The sequence below is a fragment of the Lucilia sericata genome, unplaced genomic scaffold (genome assembly GCF_015586225.1).
Source record: "Lucilia sericata isolate MDLA Ls3-8-SP2 unplaced genomic scaffold, ASM1558622v1 Contig000071F_arrow, whole genome shotgun sequence".
Classification (NCBI taxonomy): Eukaryota; Metazoa; Arthropoda; class Insecta; order Diptera; family Calliphoridae; genus Lucilia; species Lucilia sericata.
Genome location: NW_023994105.1, coordinates 675,105 through 696,342, shown reverse-complemented (window position 1 = coordinate 696,342; position 21,238 = coordinate 675,105).

Below are 21,238 nucleotides of genomic sequence, written 5' to 3'. Positions count from 1 at the left end.
TCGAGAAGATCGCTATTTAAAATCCGCAAAATCGGTCCATAAATACCGGAGATATGAGCAAAAATCCGAGACAACCTCTAAAAATTTCATAAAAAAAAAACAAATTTTTCCATGCTTTGATATACGTATAGCAACAACAACACTGCTTATTCATTGAGTATTTCGTTTCATATGTTTGGATGGCTGTGTGTTTCATGGCCTTCTGTATATTGTTTTTGCTTCTTGGTGCATTCAGTTTCGTATGTTTGGATGTCAGTTGGTTTCATTGCGTTGTGTATTTTGTTTTTTTTTTTTTTAATATTTCGTTTTGTATGCTTGGGTGGCTGTGTGTTTCATTGCCTTGTGTATATTGTTTTTGTTTCTTGGTGTATTCAGTTTCGTATGTTTGGATGTCTGTTGGTTTCATTGCATTGTGTATTTTGTTTTTGTTTTTTATGTACTTCGTTTCGTATGTTTGGATGCTGTTGGTTTTACTGCCTTGTGTGTTTTGTTTTTTGTGTGGTTATTTCGTTTAGCATGTTGTTGTTCATTTTGTTTTGCTATTGCTATAATAATGATATAGTAGGGAAAATGAAATACATTTACATTTTATGAAATTGATATTTATTAAATACACTATGGTGAAGCGTATATAAGATTCGGCAAAGCCGAATATAGCACTCTTACTTGTTTTCTTTTTATTCGTTATATCGAGTAAAAAATTTCTTAAACTTTCGCTATATAAGGTAGTTAATGTTAATAATTTGGCTGTTCGTTATATCGGATTTTCGTTAAAGTGAGATTCGTTATACCGGGATTTGCCTGTACTCTTAACAAAAAAATAAGTTTTTGGAAAATATGTTTCTGGAACGCGAATGGCTTTAACCAGCATAAAGCTGAGGTATCCCTTTTATCCAGGTCAACAGTATAGATGTGTTATTAATCACGGAGACTAATTTAACAAATAGATGCAATTTTTATCTCAAGTTACAAGTTTCACTTCACTAATCATCCTGATGGTAAGGCACATGGTGGTACTGGCATTATAATTAGAAATATAATAAAGCACTACATCCTAGAAAAATTCACTTTTATATCCCCTGGCCAGCCAACTTATTGGCCTTCTGATCCTTGAAAGATTCCAGATCTAATAGATTTTGGCATTTCAAGAAATTTAAATAGAAATTCTGTTATAGTAGAAATATCATACAAATTATCTTCTGATCATTCTCCCGTAATAATAAACAATATCCATCGTCTCGTACAGAAACTTCTTTCTTGAAGACTGATTGGTTGAAATACAAAAAATATATAAGAAGTCATATCCACATTGATCTTAACCTACAGTGTGAGGAAAATTCCTACTTAACCTAAAACATATATTTCTAACGCAGAAATTGATATACTTCACCTCGAAAAGAGATGTAGAAGAGATTGGCAACATAACAGACCTCCTGCTGCTAAGCAGAGGCCATACACTGCCCTTCATTCAGAAGAGGATAGCAGAAATCGAAACTAAAGACGTGCAGTAGTACACCACAAAGTATTTGTAAAACAAATACACCATGGTGAGTACCTAATACTATAAGTATAAATGAGAGAATGAGTGTAACTGATATTGTATGCTTTTGCTTGTGCTCATCCACTCTATCCACAAAAACAATACCAGTTGCTTATGGTTTTGAGTTGAATACTGTATTGTATTTGTTTCTTGCTCTCAAATAACTGTTGTACTACAAATATTTTTGACTATTTGTTTTTACTTATAGTAATACAAAGAATCTATATTGATGCAGTATGTTTATTTATATTAAATAAGATTATTTCAAAACAAAAGAAAAATATGTAATAAATGAATAATAAATTAGTGAATATTTTTATATTTATTTTTTATTTATTTATATTTTTATTTAATATTCTAGTTCAGTTCTAGTTAGTTCTAGTTCAGTTTTCAGTTTTTTTATTTAATATTTATTTAAACTGAAAAACGATTTCAATTACCAAAACCTCGTTTTCAATTATTTTATTTATTGATGTTTCATTTTTGATTGATTTCACACAACATTTTTATTTGTTTCTAATTTTTTTGTTGTTAAATACGTATTTGATTATACATTTTTATGATTCAAACACAAAATGAATTGAACCATTTTAAAATTTTCGTTTAATAGTTTAACTGAATTTTTTTAAAATCTTTTTTTTTCTTTGATGTTTTCTGATAGTAATTCAACATTTTCTGAAAATAATTCTAGTGAACTTTTGAGGATATTGAAATTAAATTTTACATAAATATTCTTAGGTGGTCTCCAGAGTTATATTTTTTAATCGACATAAAATCAATAATAAATGAAAAGAAAATATATAGATATTCCTTATCATCATATATTTGATAAAAAACTTAAAATACAACATTTAAAAGAACATTTTTTTTAATTTTGAAAAATGTCTCTCAAAAAAAGTCTAAGCCTAATATCTGATCTAAAGAAAAGTGTAACGAGAAACAGCTTTTTGTGATTTAAAGTGGGCACAAGTCTCAAATGATGTGTATTGTCGTAGTGAACTCGAAAAAAAATAAAAAATAATTTTCCCACCTATTGAAAATAATGATCTCAGTACAAATTATAAAAAAAGTTTCCTACATTTTTTAGAAAAAATAATCATAAAATTGTTTGAAGTACTTTTACTACATAAATTAAAAAAGTCATTAAGTAAAAAGCTAAATATTTTTGTAAACTTTTCTTAAAATTACGATAATTTTTACATATTTCGAAAAAATTTAAAATCTGTGTCCTTTGTAATGCGCTAAATAAAAGTCTTTTTGTGGACCAAAAATATTCTTACAAATTTTACAATTTAGGGAATATTTGAGATGAATTTCGACAAAATTTAAAAACTTATTTTTTGGAAAATTGTACTGAGATCAGGATTTTCAATTAGGAAACTAAGGACCCTTTCAAAAGTTTTGTTTGGTATTTTTTCATTAAAATGTTTTTTTTAATTCGGATCATAAATGCACTTTTATTGATTTTAAAAAAATTGAGTCGAGGTGACCAATTTTAAGGGCCTTACCACTGGACTCCATTGGACCTACGGAGTCTACAGATTGTAAGTAGATACGCAAACACCTCAGCTCTAACTATGTTAAATTTTGCTACGATATAGATCACGAGATACCGAATATACATTATAAAATAATAAAAAAATGTTTCTAAACAACTGTGTTTTTATACGCTTGCAGCATACAATAAGTTATTTGTTGTACAACCATCATTATCTATTTTATTTGTTTGGCAAACGTATAGCAAAACAAGTATGTTACTCTTATTCTCTTTGTACTCACTCACACAACCTATGTTTGAGAAAATAACAATATCAACTTGTACCAGAACTACTCAACTACTCATCAATACGCACTCACCGTAGTAGACACTACAAAACTTGTGCAAACAGTTGTAACTGTGCACGTCTTTAATCGAAACTATGTATATTAAATGTTTAACCAATACACAGTGGGGCAGAATCGAAATTTTTTGGAAATAAATCTGGCATTTCTAAACGGCTGATCCGATCGGTATAAAATTTGGCGTGAGCGTAGCAAAGGAGTATTCGAGTTTAAGTTTTGAAGATGAACCCAGGGACGGCGCTGTGGCGGCTCAAAGTAGGGTACCTACGACATGTAAAATTTTTAAACTCGTGCCAATTTTTTTTTTTCACCCAAATACAAAGATTTTTATATTTTCTGAAAGCGCTCGACAAGATCTTGAAAAAACATACTACTTATCTGTTATAATATCCGAGTTATAGGCATTTAAAAATTTAGTGATACAAAATTTACCATACCTTGGTCCGCCTTTTTTGAATACCGGGCGTAATTTTGGACCAAATGGACTCAATTTTCTTATTAGTTAGACAACAAAATTTCCAATATTATACAAAAAATTTCAGATCAATATCATTTACAGATCCAAAAATATACGTTTTTTAATTTAAAAATTCAAAAAATTTTAGATTTTTGCAGTTTTTTTTGCCAAAAATGTGTCTTAACTCTTTTATTAATAAAATAAAATTTTCTTTAAGAACATATAACAATTTTATAGTTTTCTAAAAGGTATCTTTACGCAGAACGCTTTGGCGTAAAAAACTTGTCCTATTTTTTGAAAATGTTGCCACTGCGTCCTTCCAAATATGACCTATTTTTTATCAAAACTTCCATTTTGGGCGACATGTTCTAAAATCCCAAAGCTGGGATCAGAAAACTGAAAGCAGTTTTGGAAACCTCAATATGTTTTCTATTTACTCCAAAAGTATTTTCCCAGCCCTGAAAGAAATGTGGACCCTATGGGCAAAAAAGTGAAAAATCCCATTTTTAGGATTTTCATTCCTATTTTTGGGAATTGCGGGATGCCCTTTGACCTTTTCATTTTTTTTTTGCATATTCTTATTTGAAATGACAAATTTAACAAGCGTTGAAAATTTCATTGAGTTTTGTTCATAAATAAAGATTTTGTCATATATTACATATTTGTTTAATTTCTAAAACTATGATTTATATCAAAATTTTAATAGGGTCGCAGATAGCTACAACAATTTAGTCCATATTTATCCCTTAATATCTTTTTTTAGTTAGATATGGAAATTCTCGACCCTTTACAAAAAATTTCAAGCCAATATCTCAATTACATTCAAAAATATGTCCATTTAAACCTGCATCCTTTAATTTCATATTTTTGTATTAAGTATGACAGAACATACATTTGGTGTTGAATAAAATATTTGGACAATTTTTAAAAATTATTTAGTTAATTATTTTATTAAAGACTATAACATTGTATATACAATAAAAAAATTATAATTTTATTATGAGCCACGCACAACAACACCTAAATCACCCCACACAAACCACCTTTCCCGCCCACCGAAATATAAAACACAATTTAATACAATATCATCAGTTAGTATAATAGCTATTTTTATTTGAACTGTTTATCTTAAACATAATACAATTAATTCTTACAACCTACTTATATAGTTAATTCCTAACACTACTTATTTTCTATAAAATAATCTGTCATATCGGTATACATATCCAGAAGGTAATATAAGTCCTTTAAATCTTCCTTGTTTTGAGATGATAGAGTTTCATAACAAATCCATCTTTTTCGCATAGTTGAAAGAACAGGATCTGTGATTGCCTGGAGAATTTTCTTGAGCTGAATAGTTGAACATGCTTAAAATCTCGATTTCTCGCGTTCTGGGCTTCTTCTGTTAACTCTCCAAGTGGAAGAATATTCGATTCAATTATTATTTGACCATGACACAATACTTTGTGTACTGTTGGTGTTAGTTCCCTCCATGGATTCAGAGATACAAGTAATTTGGAAATTTCAGATGTATATTCCCCAAATCGATTTCCATTAATTTTATGTTTACTATTCAGTGCCATTAAAATAGTGTTAACTCTTCGAAGCAACTCCTTGTCGATTCCAGTTATTTTTGAAGTAATTTCAAAATCACGAAAAAACCTTCTCGCCGTATTACCGTCATTTGTACTACCGCATCTTGGAAGTGGTTTGTCGATGTTTAATCCCATCTGAACTTTAAATTCTTCTTGGATTCTGCTTTTTTCCGCAGCTCTCAGTTCTTTCAATTCTTCATTATTTTTTGTTGATTTAGTAAGATTCTCTAGCACACTTCTATATTTGAGGTCGTATGCTATGTGTAAAAAGTAATCCAAAAATCGTATTCTGGCATGAAGTGGTGAAATTTCGAAAGACAGGACTTCTTCATTAATACTTCTGCTTTTGTTTATATTTGAGAATTGCGACTTTTTCTCATTACATATTGAGCATCTCCAGAAGGAAGAAGTTTCTGTTATGGCATTGCTGACCTTTCCATCAATCATTGTTAAGCTTAGCTGATATGATACGTTAATAGAGAATTCCTTTATTTTTATGCAAATGGGCTCCAGTGCATTTATTTCATCTTTTAAATATTCCACTAAATCTTTTGTTGTTTTCTTTGACTCCTTTATATATTCAAATCCAATGGGTCTACACAAATTTTTTGAACCCGGAGTTGTATTGATCCATATATCTTCAAATGAATTTCCGATGCTTGACGATGATGGATTAAGGGAATATGAACGAATTCGTAATGGCACTAATGATGACATAAATACACTTTTGTAGTCTGCTAATGTCCGACTTCCACAAGCTTGTTTGTATTCTGGAAGTGCTGATAAACCGTCACATCCCCACTTACACATTAAGACAACATCACAGTTATGAATTTTCCTTAGTTGGTCTTCTGAAAAGTCTGACACAATTCTTGATGCTGTGTTTTCGAGCAAAGATGATATATCAATACAAGCTTCCACATCATTAACAGCAATAGGTGATGGTAGGATAGTTTGTTTTTTTTCCTGGATCGCCTTGTATGATGGTAATATATTGTGTCCTTTTTCATGCAGAGCTTTCCTTAATATTTGGTACTTATTTCGACCGAGACCCAGTTCCAACATAAGCGCTATTGCTTCCACTTCAGTAAAATTTGATTGTGATGTTGGAGTTGGTATACTTTCCACAATTCGCTTAAGTCGTTTTGGTGATGCATTAGGAAGAATAGTTGCAATATGTACGGCATCCATAGGTTGGTTTTCCTTTTTCAGCATTTCGTTAAATGTATCAGCAATTTCCTCATTTGAGTTTGAACATAAGTCTTCGTATGACTTGCAAGGCGCTCCTGTTGATGTGTTGTAAGTTGAGATTTCCGTAGTAGTTTCCATCCAACTACAAAATTTTAATCGAAATTTCTTTTGATTTCCATCCACAGACTTACTTTTTACATCAAAAAGTTTTCAATTTTTGATATGCCTGTTTTGTCTACTTTTCTACTATATGTACTTTTTATATAATTTGAAATGTCTTCAATTCTTTCTGGACCTTTTGAAGATACACTCCATAAAACGGAACACACTTTAATGTAATCTTCATTGTAGATTTATTAAATATGGTACTTAAAATCTGAGAAGTTTACTTATATACCAATTCTTGTCATTTCCGATACAGGTATTCCAAAGTAAAAAATTACGAATTGTCTACCTATTAACATTTAGGACTATATTACTATAACCTGTAATTCAGTCATTGATATTTCTTATTAGTGAATGAATCGAAATTATCATTACCTGTATATTTTTACCTACATGATCATAAACGAAACAGAACGAAAAAATTTAGGTAAAAAATAGTTATAAATTTCTGAAAATTTAAGCATAATAGGACCTTTCAATTATAAGGATAAGCAAATAAATAGAAAATAGGTAAATATAAGATTTAAATATGTTCTGTCATATTTAATACTAAAATATGAAAAATATGAAATTAAAGGATACAGGTTTAAATGAACATATTTTTGAATGTAATTGAGATATTCGCTTGAAAATTTTTGTAAAGAATCGAGAATTTCCATTTCTAACTAAAAAAGATATTAAGGGATAAATATGGAGTAAATTGTTGTAGCTATCTGCGACCCTATTAAAATTTTGATATAAATCATAGTTTTAGAAATTAAACAAATATGTAATATATGACAAAATCTTTATTTATGAACAAAACTCAATGAAATTTTCAACGCTTGTTAAATTTGTCATTTCAAATAAGAAAATGCAAAAAAAATTGAAAAGGGCATCCCGCAATTCCCAAAAATAGGAATGAAAATCCCAAAAATGGGATTTTTTTACTATTTTTCCCATAGGGTCCACATTTCTTTCAGGGCTGGGAAAATACTTTTGGAGTAAATAGAAAACAAATTGAGGTTTCCAAAACTGCTTTCAGTTTTCTGATCCCAGCTTTGGGATTTTAGAACATGTCGCCCAAAGTTGAAGTTTTGATAAAAAATAGGTCATATTCGGAAGGACGCAGTGGCAACATTTTCAAAAAATAGGGCAAGTTTTTTACGCCAAAGCGTTCTGCGTAAAGATACCTTTTAATAAACTATAAAATTGTTATATGCTCTTAAAGAAAATTTTATTTTATTAATAAAAGAGTTAAGACACATTTTTGGCAAAAAACGGAAAAAATCTAAATTTTTTTGAATTTTTAAATTAAAAAACGTATATTTTTGGATCTGTAAATGATATTGATCTGAAATTTTTTGTATAATATTGGAAATTTTGTTGTCTAACTAATAAGAAAATTGAGTCCATTTGGTCCAAAATTACGCCCGGTATTCAGAAAAAGGCGGACCAAGGTATGGTAAATTTTGTATCACCAAATTTTTAAATGCCTATAACTCGGATATTATAACAGATAAGTAGTATGTCCAAGCATGTTTTTTCAAGATCTCGTCGAGCGCTTTCAGAAAATATCTTTGTATTTGGGTGAAAAACAAAAAATGGCACGAGTTTAAAAATTTTACATGTCGTAGGTACCCTACTTTGAGCCGCCAGAGCGTCCCTGGGGCATCTGCAGGGTTCATCTTCAAAACTTAAACTCGAATACTCCTTGGCTACGGTCACGCCAAATTTTATACCGATCGGATCAGCCGTTTAGAAATGCCAGATTTATTTCCAAAAAATTTCGATTCTGCCCCACTGTGCAATACTAAGCACACAAATTTCTCCCTTTGGAAGAGAGCTAAAAATATTAAAATATTATTTTTAAGAGGGTCAAAGTCCGTTCAGAAAACCTGATGGCACTTGGGCACGAAGTGCTGAACATTTAAGTAATGTATTCCAACCGAATCCCCCCACAAAAAACTTTGTATTAGGGGTGTTACCTGTTCAACCAGAAACAGACTCTGAGCTAATCAATATTAGTTTAGAAGATGTTCAGAAAATTATAAAACATAATCTTAACCTAAGAAAATCTTCTGGTTATGATTCAATTACACCTTCCATGTTTGAAAACCTACCAGGTTTGACAATTGTTGTGCTCACGGTAATATTTAATGCGATCTTGTCTCTAGGATCTTTTCTGAACGTATGGAAAATCTCCCAAATAATTATGGTACAGAAGCCAGGAAAGGATTTAACGTTGGCAAACCGTATGCCGTAAATGGAATGCTCCCCTATAAACGTTAGGTTGATATTTGAAATAGGGCTTAAGTCAATTATGAACACATCCCTTTCAGATTTACAAAATATTAATTTTTAAAAACAAAATATTTGTATCTAACTTTTAAACCATGAACGTATATCAGGGTCAGGTCAGTCAGGGTTCAATTATAAATTTCGGTAGATAGATTTTTGATCGTGAGAAACTTACTTATATCGAATTTCAGCGCTAGACGCGCATTTTATCTATTGAATAATGCTCTATATAATTAGAGGAATAACAGAAATTAAACAAAATATTCTATATTAAGTATAAAAAATTATACTTTAATCCTTTTTTGACTATGGAGTAAACTTGAGGTACACATTTTTAAAAGAAAAATTTTGTTTTTAAAACTGAGAATTTACGTAATCCTTTTTTATTGTCGATTTTCAATCTAATATGTCTAAAAATACAAACTTTATATGGTCAAAAAGGGTTAATTCATAAGTTTTTATCTATATAAATAAAAATCAATTGTCGTTCGTTGGTAATTGCATCAGTTGAGAACGGCTAGACCGATTTGGACAATTTTTTTACTGAAATGTTCGTCATAGTCCAACTTAGGTTTTTAAGGAAAGAAAAATTGACAACGCCCACTTTTACGCTTACTTTTTTCGATTTATCTAAAATCGGAAAACGGCTGCACCGATTTGGCTAAATTTTTTAAAACATGTTCGTAGTAATCAAATTTAAAGTTTTACTGAAAGAATAATTGACCACGCCCACTTTTTTTAAAGCATTACAGTTGCACTTTATTTTGGTGTATAATTTGTGGCATAATGAATTTTTACAAAAATTGGATAGAGTATTTTTATTGGTAAAGGTTCAAAAATGCGGTAATTTAAGGCTCCGATATGGTTGCAAATAACTTTTATAGTTTTCATGTTATAACAGTCGTTTATATATCTTTTTATTGCATTATAGTTGCCATTTGCTTTGGTATATAATTTATTCCATGATATATTTTTAGAAAATGACCAATTGGATAGATCGATAGAATTATTTTCACAGCTTTAAAAACGCGGTAGTTTGAGGTTCCGATATGGTTGCAAATAACATTGACAGTTTTCATGCTATGACAGTAATTTATGCATCTTTTTAAAGCATTATGATTGCACTTTAATATGGTATATAATTTGTTGCATAATGTGTGTTTTTACAAATTGGTCAATTTGATAGATCGGTAGAATTATTGTTCTATGTTTAATAAACGCTGTAATCTGAGGTTCCGATATGGTTGCAATTAACTTTGGCAGTTTTCGTGCTAGGACAGTCATTTATGCACCATTTTAAAGCATTAAAATTGCTATTTGTTTTGGTACATAATTTATTGCATAATGTATTTTTAGAAAATGGACAATTGGATAGATCGGTAGAATTATTTTCCCAGGTTTAAAAAGACGGTAATTTGAGGTTCCGATATGGTTCCGAATAACTTTGACAGTTTTCATGCTATGACAATCATTTATGCATCATTTTAATGCATTGCGATTGTACTTTAACTTGGTATATCATTTGTGGCAAAATGTGTTCTTCTAAAAAATTGTAAATTTCATGGATCGGTAGAATTGTTGTTTTATGTTTAAAAACGCTGTGATTTGAGGTTCCGATATAGTTGCAAATAACTTTGACAGTTTTCATGCCAGGACAATCGTTTATGCATCATTTCAAAGCATTACAGTTGCACTTTGTTTTGATGTATAATTTGTGGCATAATTAATTTTTACAAAAATTGGATAGATCGGTATATTTATTGGTACAGGTTTAGAAATGCGGTAATTCAAGGCTCCGATATGGTTGCAAATATCCTTTATAGTTTTCATGTTATAGCAGTCGTTTATATATCTTTTTATTGCATTATAGTTGCCATTTGTTTTGGTATATAATTTATTCTTCTTATTCTTATCTTCTTCTTCTATCTATATAAATAAAAATCAATTGTCGTTCTTTGGTAATTGCATCAGTTGAGAACGGCTAGACCGATTTGGACAATTTTTTTACTGAAATGTTCGTCATAGTCCAACTTAGGTTTTTACGGAAAGAAAAATTGACAACGCCCACTTTTACGCACACTTTATTCGATTTATCTAAAATCGGAAAACGGCTGCACCGATTTGGCTAAATTTTTTATTTAAATGGTCGTAGTAATCTAATTTAAGTTTTTACTGAAAGAAAAATTTACCACGCCCACTTTTTTCGATTTATCTAAAATCGGAAAACGGCTGCACCGATTTGGCTAAATTTTTTAAAACATGTTCGTAGTAATCAAATTTAAAGTTTTACTGAAAGAATAATTGACCACGCCCACTTTTACGCTCACTTTTTTCGATTTATCTAAAATCACAAATCGAACATAAACATTTTTTCTAATTTGGACAGGACAATGTCTGTCGGGCCAGCTAGTACTTAATATAGAATTTTTTGTTTTATTTCTGTTATTCCTTTAATTATATAGAGCATTATTCAAATAAAGAGTGTTTTTTCGAATTTTTGAACTTTGGTGTTAAATTGTTCCCAAGTGCCTTAAAGGGTTAATCTACCTTTTAATCACTCTATTTTAAATATCGGACTACATACGATAAATTCCAGTCATTTTTGGTAAAGATGGCCGATAAATAAATATTCCCAAATATTGCACAATTTGACATTTGTACTCCACAGTTTATGGGTTAAGAATGTCCGATTTTAATAAAACTTCGGATATATATTTTGTATTATCTAGACTATAATACTCTGATAATACTTTATTTAAAATGTACATTAGTAAAGAATTTATATGTACCTACATATTCTCTAAAATATTACAAAAAAATGCGATTTTCTCGTAATCCGCCGAGTTCAAATCGCAGGCACGGCTAAACTGTAAGAAATATTGATCTAAATTTTTTATCGTTTAATAGTCTCATCTATTGGCCATATATCCCCATGAGATCTCCTCATGTTTAACAAAGATTCAAAAAAACTGAAATTGGAGATTTAAAACGGCCGTTGATAAAATCAAACTTTTTGACCATAGCTGAGAAGAAGTTTGCATTATCTTATAAGGGCAAAACTAATATTCGAGTAATTATAGATATATTTCAAGTAACAAAATGTTTTTGTTTTAGAATATATCCCAAAAAAGTATTTTTTTTGTCACATTTCGAATTCATGTGCCGTGGGACACGTTAATGGCCTGAGGAATTTGCAATAACTTTTAAAGTTTTCAAGCAATTTTTGTGTTTTATATCTTTCCGAAATGCTTTCTTTGTGCACATTACGATTCCTTTACAATAAAGTTACTAAATGGCGAAATTTAAGCAAAAACTGAAAAAAAATCGATATTTTCCCCTTGTAAATGCACTTGAAAACTTCAGAGCCGTTGCGGCACATATTAACGTTATCCTATCAGCCTAATTATGCCCTTCACCTTCGTGAGAAGGGTATATACATATAAGTTTGTAATTCCGGTTGTAATTTCCACAATATAATTTTCCGACCCTATAAAGTATATATATTCTGAATCCTTATAGATAGCGGAGTCGATTAAGCCATGTCCGTCTGTCTGTTGAAATCAGATTTCTGAAGACTCCAGATATCTTCGGGATCCAAATCTTCAATAATTCTATCAGACATGCTTTCGAGAAGTTTCCTATTTAAAATCAGTAAAATCCGTCCATAACCAACGGAGATATAAGTAAAAGCCCGAGACAACCTCTGAAAATTTCGGATCCACCTTTCAGAAAAATAGTATTACTTCCCAGGTATTTATTTTTGTCGCATAGCATTATTAATTGCGTTGTGTATTTTTTTTGAGTATTTCGTTTCGTATGTTTAGATGGCTGTGTATTTCACTGCCTTGTGTATATTGTTATTTTTTCTTGATGTATTCAGTTTCGTATGTTTGGATAGCTGTGTGTTTCATTGCCTTGTGTATATTGTTTTTGTTTTCTTGGTGTATTCAGTTTCGTATGTCTGTTGATTTCATTGCGTTGTGTATTTTGTTTTTGTTTTTTTTGTGTATTTCGTTTCGTATTTTTGGATGGCTGTTGGTTTTACTGTCTTGTGTGTTTAACGCTGTTGTTGTTCATTTTGCTATTGCTATAATAATGTTATACTCGGGAAAGTAAAATAAATTGAAATTTTATATATAGCACTCTTACTTGTTTTTTGTATGACATAGTTTTACAACCCAAAGAACAATTCTAGAGGGGGGACAAACGAAATTCGCATCTTCGTTTTTTTGGAGCATTCTAATGTATGTATATATAAGTAACTTCGTGATAATGTGAAATTTAATATAATTGAAGTTTCCTAAGATACTAAAAAAATTTTTTATGTTATTTTGTTTTTATTAATGTTTAAAAAAAAATTCTCGTTTTTTCATCAAACTATAGATATTACGCACCGTACGTATACTTTAGTAACTGTGTGTAAATTTACTAATCAAATTTGTTTTTCAAATGGCCATCAACTTTATTATTGATGGAAACTCAGTGCCGCTTGTGAAGAAGAGTTGTAGAAAAATATCAAACAACAATCCTTAAAATTAAGCCGATGATTTTATTGGGTAATTTCAAAAAATTTCGGGCAAAAAAATAATCTTTTGAACATGACTCTCCGATTTCGATGCAAACACATTCTTCGTGTAAATACGAAATTTAAAGTTCTCCAAAATTTCTACATTCGTTACGGTTTAGATTTTATCGTTTTAGTCCCTAATTAATATATATCTTGTAGTTTAGTATTACTATTCTTAAAATACTTAAGTTTTTGTTAAAAAACTATTTATTATACCCACCATTAAAAATGATGGTCTAGCCATCTCTCTCTACTAATTTTATGAGGATCAGTCCATAATTGACCCTGCCGCCCATATAAGGTTAACTTCAATAAATGACTTTAACGCTGAATACTGTCTTAAAAATATGAATATACCGATGAAATTCGACACAAATAAGTTCCTTACGAGCCCAAAACTTTCTAGAATCGGTCCACCAAATTTTATGAGGATCGGTTCATAATTGACCCTACTCCCCATAGAAGGGGGTTAATTCATAAGTTTTTATACTTAATATAGAATTTTTTGTTTTATTTCTGTTATTCCTTTAATTATATAGAGCATTATTCAAATAAAGAGTGTTTTTTCGAATTTTTGAACTTTGGTGTTAAATTGTTCCCAAGTGCCTTAAAGGGTTAATCTACCTTTTAATCACTCTATTTTAAATATCAGACTACATACGATAAATTCCAGTCATTTTTGGTAAAGATGGCCGATAAATAAATATTCCCAAATATTGCACAATTTGACATTTGTACTCCACAGTTTATGGGTTAAGAATGTCCGATTTTAATAAAACTTCGGATATATATTTTGTATTATCTAGACTATAATACTCTGATAATACTTTATTTAAAATGTACATTAGTAAAGAATTTATATGTACCTACATATTCTCTAAAATATTACAAAAAAATGCGATTTTCTCGTAATCCGCCGAGTTCAAATCGCAGGCACGGCTAAACTGTAAGAAATATTGATCTAAATTTTTTATCGTTTAATAGTCTCATCTATTGGCCATAAATCCCCATGAGATCTCCTCATGTTTAACAAAGATTCAAAAAAACTGAAATTGGAGATTTAAAACGGCCGTTGATAAAATCAAACTTTTTGACCATAGCTGAGAAGAAGTTTGCATTATCTTATAAGGGCAAAACTAATATTCGAGTAATTATAGATATGTTTCAAGTAACAAAATGTTTTTGTTTTAGAATATATCCCAAAAAAGTATTTTTTTTGTCACATTTCGAATTCATGTGCCGTGGGACACGTTAATGGCCTGAGGAATTTGCAATAACTTTTAAAGTTTTCAAGCAATTTTTGTGTTTTATATCTTTCCGAAATGCTTTCTTTGTGCACATTACGATTCCTTTACAATAAAGTTACTAAATGGCGAAATTTAAGCAAAAACTGAAAAATAAATCGATATTTTCCCCTTGTAAATGCACTTGAAAACTTCAGAGCCGTTGCGGCACATGTTAACGTTATCCTATCAGCCTAATTATGCCCTTCACCTTCGTGAGAAGGGTATATACATATAAGTTTGTAATTCCGTTTGTAATTTCCACAATATAATTTTCCGACCCTATAAAGTGTATATATTCTGAATCCTTATAGATAGCGGAGTCGATTAAGCCATGTCCGTCTGTCTATTGAAATCAGATTTCTGAAGACTCCAGATATCTTCGGGATCCAAATCTTCAATAATTCTATCAGACATGCTTTCGAGAAGTTTCCTATTTAAAATCAGTAAAATCCGTCCATAACCAACGGAGATATAAGTAAAAGCCCGAGACAACCTCTGAAAATTTCGGATCCACCTTTCAGAAAAATAGTATTACTTCCCAGGTATTTATTTTTGTCGCATAGCATTATTAATTGCGTTGTGTATTTTTTTTGAGTATTTCGTTTCGTATGTTTAGATGGCTGTGTATTTCACTGCCTTGTGTATATTGTTATTTTTTCTTGATGTATTCAGTTTCGTATGTTTGGATAGCTGTGTGTTTCATTGCCTTGTGTATATTGTTTTTGTTTTCTTGGTGTATTCAGTTTCGTATGTCTGTTGGTTTCATTGCGTTGTGTATTTTGTTTTTGTTTTTTTTATGTATTTCGTTTCGTATTTTTGGATGGCTGTTGGTTTTACTGTCTTATGTGTTTAACGCTGTTGTTGTTCATTTTGCTATTGCTATAATAATGTTATACTCGGGAAAGTAAAATAAATTGAAATTTTTTATATAGCACTCTTACTTGTTTTTTATATGACATAGTTTTACAACCCAAAGAACAATTCTAGAGGGGGGACAAACGAAATTCGCAACTTCGTTTTTTTGGAGCATTCTAATGTATGTATATATAAGTAACTTCGTGATAATGTGAAATTTAATATAATTGAAGTTTCCTAAGATACTAAAAAAAATTTTTATGTTATTTTGTTTTTATTAATGTTTTAAAAAAAATTCTCGTTTTTTCATCAAACTATAGATATTACGCACCGTACGTATACTTTAGTAACTGTGTGTAAATTTACTAATCAAATTTGTTTTTCAAATGGCCATCAACTTTATTATTGATGGAAACTCAGTGCCGCTTGTGAAGAAGAGTTGTAGAAAAATATCAAACAACAATCCTTAAAATTAAGCCGATGATTTTATTGGGTAATTTCAAAAAATTTCGGGCAAAAAAATAATCTTTTGAACATGACTCTCCGATTTCGATGCAAACACATTCTTCGTGTAAATACGAAATTTAAAGTTCTCCAAAATTTCTACATTCGTTACGGTTTAGATTTTATCGTTTTAGTCCCTAATTAATATATATCTTGTAGTTTAGTATTACTATTCTTAAAATACTTAAGTTTTTGTTAATAAACTATTTATTATACCCACCATTAAAAATGATGGTCTAGCCATCTCTCTCTACTAATTTTATGAGGATCAGTCCATAATTGACCCTGCCGCCCATATAAGGTTAACTTCAATAAATGACTTTAACGCTGAATACTGTCTTAAAAATATGAATATACCGATGAAATTCGACACAAATAAGTTCCTTACGAGCCCAAAACTTTCTAGAATCGGTCCATCAAATTTTATGAGGATCGGTTCATAATTGACACTACTCCCCATAGAAGGTCCACTTCAGAAAATGACTGGCATAAAAATACGAGTACAGTTATGAAATTCGACATAAGCAACTTTTATAGGAAAGTAAATTTTCCTATCGAAATTTATGTGAAATGATTTGTACCCTCCATATAATGCCCTCTTCAGAAAATTACTTTAACGTTAATTACTGTCATAAAAATATGAGTACAGAACAAAAATCGGTCTACAAAAAAATGGAGATCGGTCTAAAGTTAACCTAGCCTCAGAAAATTAAGGTCACCTTCAAAATTTTACATAATGCTAATTATTGTCTTAAAAATTATGAGATGAATATCAATATAAACAAGTTTTATATGAACAAAAATCGCTCTATAAGGTTTTATGAGGATTGGTCCATAATTGAACGTACCCCTCATATACAAAGCCAGCTGAAAAGTAGTAAAGGCTTGATAGTGGTTATCAAAGGTATAGAGTCCAGTGTAGAGCCAAACGAAATCAAGGAGGCCCTAAAAGAAAATGGATATAGTTCGCGAAATGTTGTCAATATTTTTAATAGAGATTAGGTCCTCCAACCGCTTTTTCGAGATAAGCTGGAGCCTGATAATAAAAAATTAAAAAATAATGAAATTCATCCAATTTACTCTCTACGATACTTGTTGAACTGCAGGGTAACTGTGAGGAACCCTTAAAACGCAATACACCTATACAATGTGGAAATTGTCAGGAATTCGGTCACACGAAGAACTTTTGCACATTGCGACTGTATGCGTTGCATGCGGACACAACTGAATGTGATATCATAAAAAAGGTCTCAATAGAAAATGCGGAATCTGTGGAGGCGACCATTCTGCAAACTATCGTGGATGCCCAGTTTACAAAGCATTGTTGAAAAGTTTAAGGGAGCGAAAAAGTTTGCTAAGAGATGAAATAGTCTGAACTTTGGTTCCTATCCGCTAATTTCTGGAGTTCCCACTCAAAATAAAATATACCTTCTACAGAAACTAATTTGAAAGACAAAAAAATCAATCAAGATATTCGCGTGTAGTCTAAAACAACCTCATATGCCAACATACTAAAGTCTGAAAAAAAAAACAACCTATTGTTCCCAAAAATACGGGAGGGTTAGAAAATTTACTAAATACACTTACAAAGAACATATCCTCTCTTAATCAAAATATGTCTAACTTCATGACATCCATGCAAAATACCATACAAGAAGTCTTGAGAGCCCAGAAACAAATTTTTCAAATACCATTCAAATTAATATATGAAATTATTACTTTAAATTTTATTTCAAACAACTAACAAGAACGCACACGTTTTTCCATTTTGAACATCTGGACGGATCGAAAAATTTGCTGATGGATTTTTGTTTTCTAATAACTTTAATGTCCTATTCTTTCCCTAACATACTTTTATTTGTTATATCCAATTCAAAAAGATAGAATTAAACTATTTTTAGGAAAAACTGAACTTGAGAATCGATAACTGAATTTCATGCTGATACTTTCACAACCCTGGAATAATTGTGCCATGTTGGGATATCTTCGTCATCCTCGAAATAATTTATTTAGCTGTAAAATTGCATTAATTCAATGTATCCGGTTTAAACTTTATTAATCTCGGAGGATAATTTAACAAATATATGCAATTTTTATCTCAAGTTACAAGTTTCACTTCACTAATCATCCTGATGGTAAGGCACATGGTGGTACTGGCATTCTAATTATAAATATAATAAAATACTACATCTTAGAAAAATTCTCTTTTATATCCCCTGGCCAGCCAACTTATTGGCCTTCTGATCCTAGAAATATTCCAGATCTAATAGATTTTGGCATTTCAAGAAATTTAAATAGAAATTCTGTTATAGTAGAAATATCATACAAATTATCTTCTGATCATTCTCCCGTAATAATAAACAATATCCATCGTCTCGTACAGAAACCTCTTTCTTGAAGACTGATTGGTTGAAATACAAAAAATATATAAGAAGTCTTATCCACATTGATCTTAACCTACAGGGGGACAAACGAAATTCGCAACTTCGTTTTTTTGGAGCATTCTAATGTATGTATATATAAGTAACTGATAATGTGAAATTTAATATAATTGAAGTTTCCTAAGATACTAAAAAAATTTTTTATGTTATTTTGTTTTTATTAATATTTAAAAAAAAAAATTCTCGTGTTTTCATCAAACTTTAGATATTACGCACCGTACGTATACTTTAGTAACTGTGTGTAAATTTAGTAATCAAATTTGTTTTTCAAATGGCCATCAACTTTATTATTAATGGAAACTCAGTGCCGCTTGTGGAGAAGAGTTGTAGAAAAATATCAAACAACAATCCTTAAAATTAAGCCGTTGATTTTATTGGGTAATTTCAAAAAATTTCGGGCAAAAAAATAATCTTTTGAACATGACTCTCCGATTTCGATGCAAACACATTCTTCGTGTAAATACGAAATTTAAAGTTCTCCAAAATTCCGACATTCGTTACGGTTTAGATTTTATCGTTTTAGTCCCTAATTAATATATATCTTGTAGTTTAGTATTACTATTCTTAAAATATTTAAGTTTTTGTTAATAAACTATTTATTGTACCCACCATCAAAAATGATGGTCTAGCCATCTCTCTCTACTAATTTTATGAGGATCAGTCCATAATTGACCCTGCCGCCCATATAAGGTTAACTTCAATAGATGACTTTAACGCTGAATACTGTCTTAAAAATATGAATATACCGATGAAATTCGACACAAATAAGTTCCTTACGAGCCCAAAACTTTCTAGAATCGGTCCACCAAATTTTATGAGGATCGGTTCATAATTGACCCTACTCCCCATAGAAGGTCCACTTCAGAAAATGACTGGCATGAAAATACGAGTACAGTTATGAAATTCGACATAAGCAACTTTTATAGGAAAGTACATTTTCCTATCGAAATTTATGTGAAATGATTTGTACCCTCCATATAATGCCCTCTTCAGAAAATTACTTTAACGTTAATTACTGTCATAAAAATATGAGTACAGAACAAAAATCGGTCTACAAAAAAATGGAGATCGGTCTAAAGTTAACCTAGCCTCAGAAAATTAAGGTCACCTTCAAAATTTTACATAATGCTAATTATTGTCTTAAAAATTATGAGATGAATATCAATATAAACAAGTTTTATATGAACAAAAATCGTTCTATAAGGTTTTATGAGGATTGGTCCATAATTGAACCTACCCCTCATATACAAAGCCACCTGCAGAAAGTTACGAGTACTGGGATGAAAATCGACATAAAAAAGTTTTATAGAAACATAAGTCTTGATTCAACGAATTCAATGAGGATTGATCTATGTATAACTGACAATAGCCCATATATAAGGTTCCCTTAAGGAAAGGGTTGTATTTATTTAAATTACGAGTATTCCTTATTTAAAAATACAAGAGTATCGATGAAATCTTTCAACCGAATTTAATGACAAATGATCCATAGTTGACCCGTATATGTATTTTATTGTGTGTTTAAAAATTTAACAAAAATGTTTTGTTAATTCGAAAGAGCTCGGTTCATAATTGACTTAAGCCCAATTCCAAATACTACCCTGATGTTTATAGGGGAGTATTCCTTTTACGGTATATGGTTTGATGGTTGGTATATAAGATTCGACATAGCCGAATATAACACTCTAACTTGTTTTTAGTTTAGAATTGTTCAATTGGGTTCATCAAGAAAAAATTATAAATTTTTAAATTTGTATGGAAATGATGTGCATTATTTTACTAAATGTTGGATTACTTGAGATCCCCTTATTGTAGTAGTACCCAAGTTGATACATTAATTTGAAATTTGAAATGGTTATATGATATGTTACTTAAGTTTTTAAGCCTTAAAGCCAAGCAAAAACTCGATAATGGGTTGTACTTCCATAACCACTTACTTTTCAATGACTACTACTTACCGTCGAAGTACTCTAATAATGACTTTCTTATAATCTGATATAAAAGTACTTTATTTTCGGCTTTGTCATTTTGTTTGCACATTTTATTTAATTGTGTTTTACAAAAAATTAAACAAAATTAGTTTTCTTTGTGAAAACCATTATTTGACGAGCGTGTGTAGAACATTTGACTAACAAACCGAAGTCTCTGGTTTGTATTCTATCTGGCTCTTTTTATTATTAAAAAACAAAACAACATACTCAACAACTGTTTTGTAAGAGAAATTGCAAGTACTTCGTTAACTCCCTATTAGTAAGCGTGCGTAGAAGTACTTGTCTTCAATAGCATCACCGTGTTAAAATAATGACTTAAAATGCTAATGAAGAAGTAGTGAAAACAGGTTTTATTAGCTTTTTAACTCATTACTTTTCAATGTAAGTTTTTCCTGGGTAGTTATACACCTATCAGCTGAAAAGTAGTAAAGGCTTGATAGTGGTTATCAAAGGTATAGAGTCCAGTGTAGAGCCAAACGAAATCAAGGAGGCCCTAAAAGAAAATGGATATAGTTCACGAAATG